The sequence below is a fragment of the Lissotriton helveticus genome, chromosome 8 (assembly GCF_964261635.1).
Source record: "Lissotriton helveticus chromosome 8, aLisHel1.1, whole genome shotgun sequence".
NCBI classification, from domain to species: domain Eukaryota; kingdom Metazoa; phylum Chordata; class Amphibia; order Caudata; family Salamandridae; genus Lissotriton; species Lissotriton helveticus.
Genome location: NC_136069.1, coordinates 867,963,135 through 867,978,520, shown reverse-complemented (window position 1 = coordinate 867,978,520; position 15,386 = coordinate 867,963,135).

Genomic DNA, 15,386 nt, shown 5'->3' with positions numbered 1-15,386 from the left:
TTTTTTTTTAATTTTCTTTTTCCTTGTTGTCTGTCAACGATCCCCCACATCTGCCCGCCACCACCCGATCGATCTTACGTGCAAGGGCCACTCCCAGTATGAACTTGTTCCCTCCCTAAACCATTTCTTCACATTTAGGAGTAGATAGTGCTCCTTTTCCTACTACTCGCCCTGGCCCCGCCCACATTTTTCCCTAGATCCTATAGCTGTGAATGCAGGGATCTCTGCCGCATTGGTGCAGATTTCCGCAGAGAAAAGATAGAAGAGGCGGAGGTCTCCACCTGTAGGCAGGGAAGAGCATTTTGTAGGTACGAGTAGTGCTACAGTTGTATTACTCAACCTACTTCAAAATTCATTGTGAGAATCGGCCCCCACAGTAGTCTATGGTCAGGCAGACTGCCCATGCTCATGAATCCTGATAGAGAGTCCATATCCTTCCTCTACCTATACTGAACCCCAAACCATACATTGGCAATACTTTCTTCTACAGATCATAGAATCCATTCGTTGTTTCCATTTTGTTTCTGTTCTCAGTGAGGAAGCATTAGATTTGTGTGCTTTTAAACCTTAGTATTATTGCGACCCGATTGCTTTCTTTTTTAATAATTGGTGGTTAATAAATTGAATCTACAATGAATTCTTGAGCAGTACGTCCCTACATTTTTTTAGGGAAAAATGTTTCTAGGCAGACTTTTTTTTCCATAGACAGACACCACATGAAATCCGGTTGCGTGGTCACAAAATGGAAACATTGCAACAAAAAAAAGCCCCAAGGGACTCTGTTGGCGAAGAAGCTGTTCCTGGCTACTGTTTCTATTAATAGATGCTGCCATATGCTCAGAGTTATTCTTCAAGTTGCCCGCAGATTCTTTGATTCTTAATGGAAATGCCGATGCATTTTTGTCATTTCTTCTGTCAAATAGCAAATGAACTTAAAGAGTGCGCTCGTGACTTGAGCAACATGTACCTAAAATACTGTTGGCTAATGATTCGTTCATTCCAATTTTCAGAATAGTCTACTGATTTATAAGAAACGCGTGTGCCAATTGTCCATGTGACTAACCTATGAGCTCTGATAAAAAAAATAAACGTTCTTTGATGAAGCTGGGTCAAGTGAATGTCATGGCTAACGAGCAAAATCTTACTGGACAATTTACATAGGTCAACAATTTAAATCTTGTGCAGGACGGAGGAGGGAAGAGGCGAGAAAATTACACCAGTAACCCTCCACGCTAAGGTCAACAACAGTCAAGGAGATATGATGAAATGGTTGGACATAGGCCAAAGGCACCTCGAGTGGTCTGCTTAATGTCATTTGAGACCTTTACCAGTTTTTTTTTTTGTATCTTGGCTTTTCTAAATTTAAAGTAAAATTCTAACAAGATATCCATTGAAAACTAAAAAAAGACACAACATATGTTTCAGTATATCGCACAGCAGGCTCTACACTGACTTTGACAGTATAATTATTTCATGAGGTATGCTGGGGCATTTCATGTCATGTGGAAATCACTTTATTCGATGCTTATTTTATAAGATCATAAAAGTACGAACATTCGTAATAAAAACATCCATCCATATACAAAAAGTTAAACATGGGCTGTTAAGATCATCCTTTATTGTGTCAATGATTTTCTTGGGCCGTTTGCTATAGTTATTGGAAAAGTATTTCTGAATATTTACTATTGAATGATCGATGTACTGATTTTACTCTTTATTTGGTTGCTAGAACCATAAGAAATGCAATAGTGAGATAAAAACACATTATGTTAATGGCAACGGAATTGGCGAATAGAAAAAGAAAAGGCTTAAAAATAAAAAAACTAGGACATATTTGAAATGACAATGTGTACCAGCAGTAGCAATTTCGCGCTATTTGAAAAGTATAATTGTTAAACGGGCAAACATAAGCTGCAATTATAACTAAATAATACCAATGATACATATGCATAAAAGAAAACGACCCCTCATCGTAAAGTGCATTTAAGTTTAATAGACTGCTGAATAGCATTTGCTGTGATGAAACAGAAACACACAGACGGGAGCCCTTGTCAGTAAACACAGCAGGTCTGTCTAAAATGAGCAGAACTCCGAATAGGGAGCAGGAAACGCTTAAGGGCAGAGGTCTTCAAAGTTTTGTAGGTTGAGCCCCTCAGCTGAATTTTTTTAGATGTTCCGCCCCCCCCCCCCCCCACCCCCCACCACCTGACAGAAATTTCTGGAATCTGGTACACTACATAATCTTTGATGGGGCACGACATGCCCATACTTGTGTACAGGGGCGCAACTAGACCCGAACTTCGGGAGGACTAACACTCCTATCCAGGGCTGGCCCTAGCACTGGACGCACATAGTGCGACGGTCTGTTTTGACCCCCCTCCCCCATTTCCTCCTTCTCCCTGAATTTCCACTCACCAACAATGCACCCCATCTCTCTATAGCACCTTTCTGGCAAACATTTCATTTTTTTATAGCGCTACTCATAGTTTACCCACACTCAGTTCTTTGATCTGCATGGTACACATTCTTATAGCAGGCACATTAACCCTCTGCACTTTTTGGGTGGTAGGAGTGCCTGTGTGAGTGCACGGTGAGTTATGCGACAGTGTGAGAGAAGGGTAAGAGGAGTGACTGCAGGATGAGTGAGGTGACCATATGAATTTGGGTGCGGATGTCAGTGCAGAGTGAGACAAATGGATGTATGGTTGGTGATGGTCTTATTTGAGTGAGTATGCACATTGAGCACAAAGGGAGACATGCGAGTGAAGTGTTTCATGAGTGTAGGGTGAGTAGTGTGCTTGTGTGACTGCAGGGTGTGGTACAGGGTGAACAGCACAAGTGCATTGTGAGTGCAGAGTGATCAGTGTGAGTGCATTGTGATCACTGTGAGTGCAGGGTGATCAGTGTGAGTGCATGGTGATAAGTGTGAGTGCAGGGTGATCCGTGTGAGTGCATGGTGATCAGTGTGAGTGCATTGTGATCGTTGTGAGTGCAGGGTGAATTGTGTGAGTGCATGGTGATCAGTGTGAGTCCATTGTGATCGCGGTGAGTGCAGGGTGATCAGTGTGAGTGCATGGTGATAAGTGTGAGTGCAGGGTGATCCGTGTGAGTGCATGGTGATCAGTGTGAGTGCATTGTGATCACTGTGAGTGCAGGGTGATCAGTGTGAGTGCATGGTGATAAGTGTGAGTGCAGGGTGATCCGTGTGAGTGCATGGTGATCAGTGTGAGTGCATTGTGATCGTTGTGAGTGCAGGGTGAATTGTGTGAGTGCATGGTGATCAGTGTGAGTCCATTGTGATCGCGGTGAGTGCAGGGTGAGAGGGTGAATGGTGTGAGTGCATGGTGATCAGTGTGAGTGCATGGAGATCACTGTGCGAGCAGGGTGAGCATGAAAGTGAAGGGCGAGAATGAGAGCGAGTTGTCTGAAAGCAGGGTGCATTCCCAGACACTTGAACTAACTCAGCAGGTTATTGACGGCAGCGTAGGGTTTCAGATATGTTAAACTATTGCTATTATGGCATTAACCAGGGATCAGGGTGGACAAAATAAATGTGCTGATCTTCCAACAAACTTCCAGTTTTATGGTTAGGGTTGCCAGCTCATTATTTTGATGGCCCAATTGGTACAAAAATAACAGTCACCTGAAGCTGTATTGTCAGCACTTTCTATCATAAGCTGTCTTTTATGATTATCATTGCAACTTACATTTGAGGGTAGCAACTGTGACATTACTGCAGATTTGGTTATGTTGCCCCTCATACAGCTGGCAAGGAAAGACCGTCCTTTCAGCTGCAGTGGGAGGCAAGGAGTCTCCTCTGCTTTGAAATCGAACGCAAAGGAACAGGACTGTCTGTTCGTTTTTTAGCAGAGGAGACCCTGCCTCCCGCTGCAGCTGAAGCATCCAAGCTCTACCAATTAACCCCCTCCTGGGAAGGTTAACTGTTAGCTCTTAACGTGACCAAAGCACACGTCCTGCCTTATCTATTTCCCCTCCCTCCCCCTCCAGCCCTCAGTTACGGGAGAATTCCCATATGAAATTGTGACACCTCAAGACTCTGAAAGGTAAGATCTTTGTGTGGAGTCCGCGCCCCTCCGGAGATGGTGTCGCGCGCCCCACAGATTGAAAAACTCTGCTTTAGGGGGAGACTGTGGCTTAACGGCTAGAGTGACTGACTTTGAAGCTCGGGACCTAGGTTCGAGTCTGGCCAGAGGTTCAACAGCGTGTGATTCTGGGCAAATCACTTAATTAAACCTTCAGCACACATCTCAGACCCCATCCCCCCATCTTTAATCAAACAAATGAAGCTTACCTTAGCGCCCATCTGGGGAAGAATCATAAACAGCTCCTTACAAAGCGGTGTGGTCCCCGATTGTCTAAAAATGGGACAAGTCACTCCTCTCCTGAAAAAACCTGGTCTCGACTCAACTGACTTGAACAATTTCAGACCAATATCTAACCTCCCTTTACTCTCGAAAACACTTGAACGCTGTGTACTCCTGCAACTGACGCAACACCTGGACAACATCAATCTCCTGGACCCCCTCCAATCTGGCTTCAGACAAGGCCGCAGCACTGAAACTGCGATGTTGAACATCATAGACGACATTCACGGATCTCTTGACGCTGACAAGTGCTGCCTCCTCATACTCCTTGATCTCTCAGCAGCGTTCGACACGGTGGACCACAAGCTCCTCATCATGACTCTTCAAGAAAGAGCCGGCCTTGGCGAGGTAGTTCTCAAGTGGTTTTCCTCCTTTTTACACAACCGTTCGCAACTAATAAAAATCAAGAACTTCACCTCCGATACCCAGCAAGTCAACAAGGGTGTCCCTCAAGGATCGGTGCTCTCCCCCCAGCTCTTTAACATCTACATGGAACCACTCGCTAAGTTACTCAGGAACGCCAACATCAACTTCCACCTCTACGCGGACGACACGCAGATTTACCTGGAAATTTCCTCTCTTAAAGACATCCAGAGACTCAACGATGTCCTAAATGAAGTTCAAGACTGGCTGACAAAGAATCACCTGAAACTCAACCCCGATAAGACAGAAACACTCCTCATCTCAAACAAAGAAGATAACCCTCAAATCATCGAGTGGCTAAAGTCGATCGATGCTCTCAAGGGTAACCTCACGCTAGCCGACTCCGTTAAATCCCTGGGCTTCACCTTAGACCCTAAACTAACCCTGTCAAATCACATCAAGAACTCGGCGAAAAGCGCTTTCTTCAACCTCAGACTTTTGAACAAAATTAAACCTTACATTCCCAACAAGGACCTCAAACTAGCCACGCAATCTCTAGTTCTATCAAGACTGGACTATGGGAACTCAATCCTAACAGGCATCCCCAAATCCCACCTGGCTCCACTAAAAACAACACTTCACGCGGCAGCAAGAATGATCACAGGCTGCAAAAAATATGATCACATCTCCCCGGCTCTCAAAGAACTCGAATGGCTCCCTGTGGAAATGCGAAGTACCTTCAGAACGGCCTGCCTAACCCACAAGGCCCTCCACACCGGCAAACTGGAATACCTGGCTAACAAGCTCAAAAAAGCAGGCCAAGCCAGAAACTTGAGAAGCTCTAATTCCCTGCTGCTCATCCTACCAAAAACCAGAAGGAAAAGAACTGCGGATTGCTCTTTCTCAGGAAATGCCCCCAAAATATGGAACGCCATCCCCCCGCACATCAGAACTCTACCGTCCTATGCAGAATTCAAGAGCCAACTTAAATCCTTGTACCTGATCCGCTCCCTTGGTTATGGATAACTTGGAGCTGCAAACGTCTCAGAATCCATGCGTTATTGTTGAATCCAGTACTGAGAAGCCCTGCTGTCCGAACTTTTCTTCTTTCCAAATTGTCTGTCGCCGATTGCTTTTATTGGGTTTGTTTCATGTTGTTCTCTTTTTCATGCCCACTACTGTGAAGCGCTCTGATACCTTCGGGTCTTGTTAGCGCTATAGAAAACTTCTAAATAATAAATCTCCCATTGCCTAAAAAAAAAACAAGCATTTGCAATGCGATCGGTCTCGCTTTTGGGACCTTATAAGTATTTATCCATGCAGCCGTAGACTGAATACAACATTTCTAATGGACAGTGTCCACAAAAATGCACCAATAACAAGGAAGGGAAAAAAGCAAGATCATTTCAAGTGGCCTGAAAGACGGACGACTAGCTATGCCTCAACGGACCGAAAACGCAAACCAGAATTCCTAAGAGTGAGAGACTTTTCTGATCGTAGCAAATCCTCTCAAATGGCCAGATAAATCGAAAGTTGACTCTTCATAGGAGCCTTTCCAAGCCATCTAAGGTATTAAACTACCCTCCCCACCTCAAAGTAAGGACAGGGGTCCTTCGCATACAGTTTCATCACAGCTGAAGTAGATCTGATCGGTTGGACATTGGGGCAAACAGCTAACAACCTTTATGGACGTGACAACGAAGGAAATTAATTATTCACATGGAGAGAGTACACATTTATCAACACACAGAAGGATTGTTAGTGAAGCAAAACCTGTTTTTTAATCGTAAAAAGCATTTGGGATAGTCATGAAACTCCTTAGTTCATTAGATTTTATAAATCCCTAGAGGCGAAACAATAAGCAAGCGCAGACCTAGATAAATAATTAGTAACATAACATATGACTTAACTTTAAATGGAACTGTAGTGACATGCTAGATGTATTGACTCTGTACTGTTGTTACCTCTGCTGCTTGCATTCCCATTGTTATTAAAATCTCCTTAATCAAACAGCTGACAAGAAACATTTCACACTACTTCACAAACAAAATATGGTAATGTGACACCGGGGTAACCCGTCTAAATACCTGCAAAAATAGTTTTCTTACAAAGGGCACTTAGTCTTTAGCCTCAGGTGCAGCAAGTAGGGAGCAGTACAGAACAGTCGAATCAATGACTAATGTGCTGGCATTGTAAGAGGGCAATATGGCAGTCTGGGATAACTTTGAAGCCTTTTCTTTAGGAGTCAATTGCTGCCTTTGCGCAAGGCGTATTAAGTGCTAATCGAAGAATGAGGCAGCGCAGAAGAGGCAATTAGCCTCTTTGTTCCTCTCACTTCCAGATAAAGGGAAAGGGTTCCATCCCGTCCCCTGTGGGCGCACCTGCACCCTAATCAGAAGATAGGCAATCAGCCTTTCATCCCGCATGGTTCCAGCAAGGGGAAGATGCACAAGATGCTGCTTGGACTATGGTGCAATTATAGAAATGAGGTTTTATGTGGGGTATTCTAGGTATTATTTTAAGCAATATCACACTGAGGCTGTATATGGGAGGCAGGAAGCCTGGACCCTGGACTACAGGAGTTAGAAGAGCTACACGGCTGCTTCAGAACAGGGGAGATTAAGCGGTCACAGAAGAAGAAACTGCAAATGAGCTGCGATTAACGTGAAGTGGTGTTAGGGTTCGGGGGCGGCTCAGGGAGATTAAGTGGACTGACAGCAGCCTGGTGGGCTGAATGAACACTAACCGAAGACACGAGCAGCTGCAAGCAGGGCCGTGCAGCAAAGAAGTAAATAAAGAATGCGCTGAAAGTTGGCTAAATAGACAATGTTGTCCTCAGACTTCCAAAACAGTGTTCTCTCAATAAAAAGCCTTTTTTTTCGAGGTGTGGATTTTAAACTGAGAACGAGAGTTTGTGTTTTGATATAACGCTTCCAACTGCAGCTGTCACATCATAGCACTGTCAATTTTAATTGGTAGTGATTTCTCAGTTTGATGGGACATTTGTTATCGCTCTTACAAAGGGTGAAAGACTGAGTAGACCTTGCCAGTGTTTGCCCCTTTGGCCTCCAGGGTGTGCATTTTCACTTGCCGAGTTCAAAGTCAAACCAAGCGTTATTCGATTAATTAAAATCATAAAAGCAGTTACATAACAATATTTGTGAATTTAAAAACAATTCATATGTTAAGAAATCAGTAAAAACCAGTACATCATAAAAGTTCATAAAATGGGTAAATAGCACCACATGCAGAAGGTAAAAACTGATTAAAATGAAATCACACCTCTAAAACATTCATCAACTGTCTTTTGGCCTTGATACGCATAGCAGCAACCAGAAAATTTGCAACCTCAAAAATTACCCTTGTGCTGCCCAGCAGTTGTAAATACAAGAGTGCGGGTCGCACTTGTGTAAATCCCGCTTCTCTCAATAATGGAGCCAAAAACTGTTTTCTGATATCAATAAAATGGTCACAAAACATAATAAAATGCATCAAGGACTGATCAGAAAAATTATCACAACTGCAAGGGATGGACTGATCTGATTTGCCCCATATTGGGTAGTCACCCAGGGAGAACTGAATAATATTAAATCTGAATCTGACGAGAAGGTGTTGGTGGAACGGGATGGTAACGATCTTTAAGTAGGGTTCAATTAATGGGGTGGTCAAGAGCATATAGTTTGCTCTTACACCAGGTTTTGCCACCTCTACTGCCTCCCGTTCTTGCTCAGCTAATCCCAGAAAGTTAGCCTTGATCCAGTTCACATCTCCCTTCTGGAGCAAATTTGGGAATGCATATAGGTCAGGCCGACCCAATTTACAAAAAGTTTTTTTTATGTATGCTAGCCATGGGATTTTGTTTGCTCTTTCTAGTGCCATACAGTCTTTGAGAATGGTGTGATTCAGTGTGATTTCGGTGTTAAGCCAGGTTTTGGCCCAGCAGATTAATGGGGCCACGTGTAACTGGTCAGAAATATAGCCAAGGCCTAACTCAGTATGGACCGAGAGTACTGGGGTGTATTGGGGGACCTCTAATAAGGATCTGAGGAATTTGTTCTCTATGATCTGCAATTTACCTTGAGGTAAAAGACCCCATAATGATGCGCCATACATTGCTATTGAGAGGCATTTAGACTTGTATACTGTTAGCAGAGCCTCGGTCGGGCGTGAGCCTAAGCGTTTTGCAAAGTCAAGTAAAGCCGAGGTAGATCTGGTAACAGCTATGCCTTTCGCATTTATTTGGGGGACCCATGAGCCCTTTTCGTCAAAAATGACGCCCAGGCATGTAAATACCGGGACCCTGGATACCTCTTCGTCATTGCAGGCAAATCGTTTTAATTTGAGAGCCTTTGGTCGTTTGCCTGCAACCATTACGTGTGATTTTTTATTGTTTACCTGGAGGTCTAAGGATTGCATAAATTCCCCAAAAGCATCCAGGAGTCTCTGCAGCCCCAGCCCCGGGCGGGCAAGTAGCACCGCGTCATCCGCGTAAAGCAGTGCTGGGACTGCAAAGTCTCCTGCACGCGGTATGTCCACTGTGGCCCCCTCCAAAGATTTTTCCAGTGAGTTTATATATAATGTAAAAAGGAGGGGCACCAGGATGCAGCCCTGTCTGACTCCTCGTTTTGAGCTAAAAAACCTGCTGCATCTCCCCTCTTTGTTAACTCTAATAGATGCTACGAGACCGTGGTGGAGAGCAACTAGAAAATTGACCAATGGCGGCTGATAACCGGAGCTGTCTACCGTATCAAGAAACGAGCGCTAGAGGCTGTGAAGCCTAGCTTGCCACCGGCCCTCTCGGTGCGGGCGAAATTGCCACATAGAACATCTCCAACCCCCAGAGTTCGGAACCCGATTACAGTTCCGCAAGGATCCCGGCGCCACCTCGCACCCGATCAGTGAATGGCAACAGGAGGCAGTGAAGCTTAAGTGGACGGGGGCAGGCTCCTCCTAATAAGACTGTAATTCATGGAGTAAGTTGGGGAGGTGCCTGTGTGGGCTATTCAAAGTCAAACAAGCATTGGCGCAAGACCTATTGCATTGCAAATGGCAATGCATGTGGGCAAGGAGGCACGAGGAGAGGCGGTGAGAAGGCATCGGACTGCAGGAGGGGGGCACGAGAAGAAAGTAGTCTGTGCTGTGAAGGGGCCAGTAGCCGTGGAAGGACAAAAATTACTGACATGGTTGTTTTGGGGAGGGACTAACAAGCTTAAAGCCAATCGAAAGGCAGCATTTATAGCCTAAGCCAATGAAGAAGATGGGCCAGAGAGTGGGCGAAGCTTCCACGATGCTTCCCCACTATAATGTATACTGCATGCCTCACAAAGCGATGGCAGTGCATTCGCACTGCAACGCTAGAGAGACCTAAAAAAGAATGTGTTATCTGTAATGCAACTGGTGCTCATGTAAATAGCACAATACCTCTTGCAAACTCATCAGTCTTGACCTTACCTAGTGGTTTCCAAATGCAGAAATTGTTCACCGAGATCACCAAGTAAGGGAATATAGAGACTGGGACTGCACTGATCTTCATGTTACTGATCTCATAGATTCTGGCTGTAACTCCTTTAGGGGCATTGACCTTTACATGAGTTTTAGAGTGATTAATGGTCAGCTCAAGGTCAGCTATAAAGGTATCAAACAGATCCAGGAGTTTCTGCAGGATGTTTGAATTCCTTGCCATCCACACTGCATTGTTGGAATAGAAGAATGCTGGTATAGGCAGGGGCCCTGTTTGTATCCTGAGTTTGTCAAATATTTTTCTAGACCCTAATATAGAGTGTTAAAGGGAAAGGGGGCCAGCACGCAGGCCTGGTGCATGCACCTTTCAAGCCTGGACGTTGCAGTATTTTCACCATTTGGGCCATGTCTCACAGTTATGGTGATATTAAGATACAGCTGTCTCAGGAAACTCAACATATGCTCTTGTACACCCAGATCAGTCATGCCTCCTCCAAACAGTGCTCGAGTCGAAGGATGGGCTTAGAAGTCACCTCACGCTCCTTGGCTCAAACATATAGTACGTTTAGTACAGTGGTGAGTGACAGCATCTTTAGTAGCACCGCCTACTTCAAACTATGCCCGAGGCGCAGCATGGACTTAGTCACCTCACACTCCTTGGATCAAACCGATAGGCAATCTCCATCGGTTAATATCGTGTTCCTTTATCTTAGCTTAGGCCTGCTTTAAAGTAGATTTACTCTTGTTCTGAGGACATTTTCGGAACCAAGGAAGGCCTTCCTGCCATGTACCCCACTCAAGCTGCATAATCTTATGGTTAAGTTTACTGCGTACAATTAGAACATATATAGGTAATAATTAGGAAAGTGTTAACGCGGGATTTCTGGTCTATTGTTATAGATCTAGATCCCAACTCCGGTCGACTGAACCGTTGGTACCTGTCATAGAGTAAAAGGCAATCCACTACTAGGTCAATCAATTAATGACTTACTCCACTCCAAAGAACCACTTAAGCTTAAAAAGTTTAAAAGTTTATTACAAAGCCAAACTTAACTGGAGATACAAACATCTCAATATAAGGTTCAAAAGATATACGGGTATCAATACAAACATGAATTTTCTAAATGCTCTTAGTCGGCAGAAGAATATTACAAAAACCAATTCAAAAATCATCAAAGTTGCAAGAATAGACACAAGCTGTAGCTTATGAGTCATTTACAGAAAGGAAAGAAATCAGATTAGACTGTCCCTACACTAGACTAAGTGACAGCCCTACTTAGCAAGATCTTAACCTAAAAAGGTGTCAGCAGTGGTGACTTCCAAAGAAGATCACACACTTCCCTTAGTCTTTGTTCCAAAAAACGATGTCTCGCAGTTCCCTATCTGCCTACCCATCCGCTCTCTTAGGTTCCTCAGATCATCTGCCTTAACTCCACCCCGGGGTACTGTCCCTAATACAAAATCACATTTACAATAGAAACGCCCTTTGGAGACACCCCTTAGAGACGCCCCTCACGTGGTGTTGGTTCTGGTATGTTCCATGCTGGTACTCCTCTGGGCACATCGTTAGCGTTGACCTTGCTTCCCAGGCTCCTCTCCGGCAAGACGGTACCCCCAGGAAATTCCTGAAGACTCCTCCAGGCCTGTGCCTGGCTCTCTTGAACAAAAGTCTATTCATCACTCTCTTGATTAAAACCTCCTCGTACCTGCAAACAGACACTTGTACTGTGGGCCCCAAATTCCGGCCTCCACCGTATCTTCTAAGTCGTAAGCCATTCGAACAGGCTCCACAGTTTGTGCCTAACACGACCTTTCTCTAACGAGCACATGCAGATCAAAAGAAATGACTTTGTCTATTCAGGCCTATCTAGAATTACATGAACGGGCCTGTGCACTCTGTAAAACATTAAATTTTTTCTAAACAGTATTCTAACTTATTACACACAATGATTATATGAAACACTTCTATAAAACATATTTTTCAGTTCTATGATCGATAATACTTTGAATTACAATAACATCAAAATCCACCATCGTGTAAGAGTGTAACAGCATCTTGTACTCTATGTGAACTGCCATGTGGCCTACACATTTCTACGTTTAGCAGCATTACATTTTCCCCTACCACCGCCACATAACATGGGATTTCAACATCATTCTAACATCTCTACAAACATCTACATTAGCTTTTCACACTTGATATAAGTATTCTATTTTAATTAAACACTCTTATGTATTTTCACTCTATAGATTCGACACTCTTATATAATGTTTACTAATCTAATACAGCGTGCTTGTAAATATGGTGCACTTCTATATTTTTCTTGATTTGCGCTCTCTAAATCCCCCCTTTGATGACTTTTAGTAGTCATCACCATCACAACACCATCCCTGAGGTATGGACTGAGTCAAACTGAAGTCGTTGCAGTACCCCCTCGTTTCATCATCTCTAGAGCCTTTAGACTCCTGTACTGATTATCCTGCATCGCAGTCAATCTCCTCTCTTGTCTTCTCATGGTTCTTTGCAACCTGTTTGATCTATACCATTTGTACACCCGCACCAATCCCCACAAAGTGATTATACAAATCACTATTATGATGATAGGTTTCAGTATGTACCAAATAATATTCTTTCCTAGGTTGGCAAACCAACCTCCAACTTTACCCATTCCTTGACCTACTTTTTCCCACACTGTTACCTTTGTCAAATCCTCAATTTCATGGTGTATTTCAGTAATTTTCCGAATGTACTTTTCTAAAGGTTTTGAGTTGTCTGGAATGTAAGTGCAACATTCCTGGACCTTCAAAGCCTTACAGACTCCTCCCTCTTTGGCTAACAGAACATCTAGAGCAAGTCGGTTCTGAAGAACCATTGCCCTTATCGATTGCATTTCTCCCTCCACCAGCATTAGTGATCTAGCAGTACTGGCGGACAACCTATCACCAACTGTTGCCAATCTTCTAATCTTGACATCATTTAGTGCTATCCCTAAAATTGGAAACATAGCACCGAATACGTCTCCAACTACCTCCTCAGCGCTTACATCCCTTCTTCCTCTAGCTTGAGTTCCTCCCTCTATAATTTCCAAATCCTTAGCATGGTATATTTTGGGGAAGACAATTGCCAAATAACATGATCCATACCAATTATCTGGTAGTTTCACGTATGCATTTCTTCCACAGACAAAATATACATTTGGGATCACCTGCATTTCTTTCAAGAAGTCTTTCGAATAATATTCTAATTGGAAAGCATGTTCACAACTCACTTTTCCCACAAACACATTCTCATAATAGGTTTCACCCCTATGTATACACAGTTTCCCCTTTTTCTCTCGGTCTAAAGCTATTGGACCATTGCTACCCTTTCTTTGGTGTGCCCTTTCTTCCTCGGTCCAATCTGTTTTCCATTGACCTGAAGCTTTTAAAATCTTCTGTCTCCGGTATCGATCATCCACTTGCCCTACAAACTTTTTCTCAATTTCTGACACTTTACAAGTCAAATTATTTCTTCGAGCGTGTGAAGTATCTAACGTTTTCCAGGGAAGGAAAAATTTCTGTAATCTGTCTTCACTCTTATAATAATCCCACTTATTTAAATGCTTGTAGTTCGGCACTTCAGGTAAAATAGCATCGAAGTTTGAAAAATAGTATTCAAACCCATCACGTTCATAAAATAGCCTCCATAACATCGATATATTCATAAAGCAATTTAGCATATGCATTCGATTTAAAATTTCCCTGTGATTCATCTACGTGTAACCTACGAGTCTCTGCTGCTAGTAAAGCTTTATCTTTCTCTGTATTGTCCCCCTTTTTACCAGCAATAGTAGGTTTCTGTGTCGATACAATTTTTGCGTCCTTTGCAGCCTTTTCTTCATTTTCATGTCCCACTACATATGATATAGTAACTACTAAAGCTATAAGAAAAATCACTCCCACTAAAAGTGTGCCTATTATACACTTGGCCCTGCGGTTCGGGTTGCCAACCTCCATGATCTCAAACAGTGTAGTTCCAGTTTTCTTTCACAGCACAATGTCTCTTTTCAAACCACACCTGAAAGCTGATATTCTTCTCCGCAAGATCAGTCTTTGTGTTCTATAGCAGCAGACAACCCTAGCCCTTCTCCGTCCACTAAATGGAAGTCCCTAGTTTCTTCTTTCTTCTACTTGGCGCTAGGTTATCTCTCAATTTGTTTATTTACAAAGTCTTTCACACAGTCTTTTAGTAATCCGAAATTATACGTGTTCCAGCGCCTCTAATCACGGCTTCTAATATTTCCAAACGAAGAAGGACCTCCCCAAGTATTGACCTCCTTGGACAACAAGTCGGGAAATCTATTCTGTTTAAAACCAGGTCTCTTATTCCACTCAGATAAGGAGGATAAGGGATATTGAGTGTCAGCAACCCTTCAACTTCCACTCCCGGTATCAACAACACTATTGCCACTGTTATGATGGGGTCAGTACTGATCAGGGTCACTTCCCTCACCCTCCCAGTTCCCTGTACACTGGACATCTGCAGCGAGGTAGGTCCACTCAGGAGTAGCGTATCTTCTGCAAGGCACTCGCACCTTCCTCGATCTTCTCGGACCTTCCTGTTCCTGTCCTTGTGCACTTTCGTCCAAATCCGAGTCTTCAGATACAGGGGCAAGAGTTTTCTCTGGAGCTAGCTTCAAGCTTGGCCTCTTCCTTCTTTCAGGCCAACTATCTTCTCCACACTTTGTTCTCCTGTATCTTGTCCTCCCATTCAGTTCTTGATCACTCTGGGCTTGATCTGGGTCTGAGCCGTATTCACAGTAACTTTCTCCTTCTGTGGCAACTTCGGTTTCACTGCCGTCCTGTCCTTCTTCTTCTTGTTCTGTAGCGCTCCCAACTTCTTCCGACACCCCCACAGCTTGACTGATCCCCTCTAGTGGTTTGCCGTCTACAGCTGGGTTTTCATCTGCGAGAGGAGCTGTTTCTTCCAGGGGTGCGGGAACTCTTTGAGTATGGGAAGCGTGAATCCAGTTTGGCAGCCCTCCACACTTCACAGCGGTATTCGTTGTCAGGATAACTTGATAGGGGCCCTTCCAAGGCACGTCTAAGCAGTTCTTCCGGACGTGCTTCTTCAGCAGGATCCAGTCACCTGGGCACAAGTCGTGACATAGATCTCTTGAAGATGGAACTTCAGCAGCC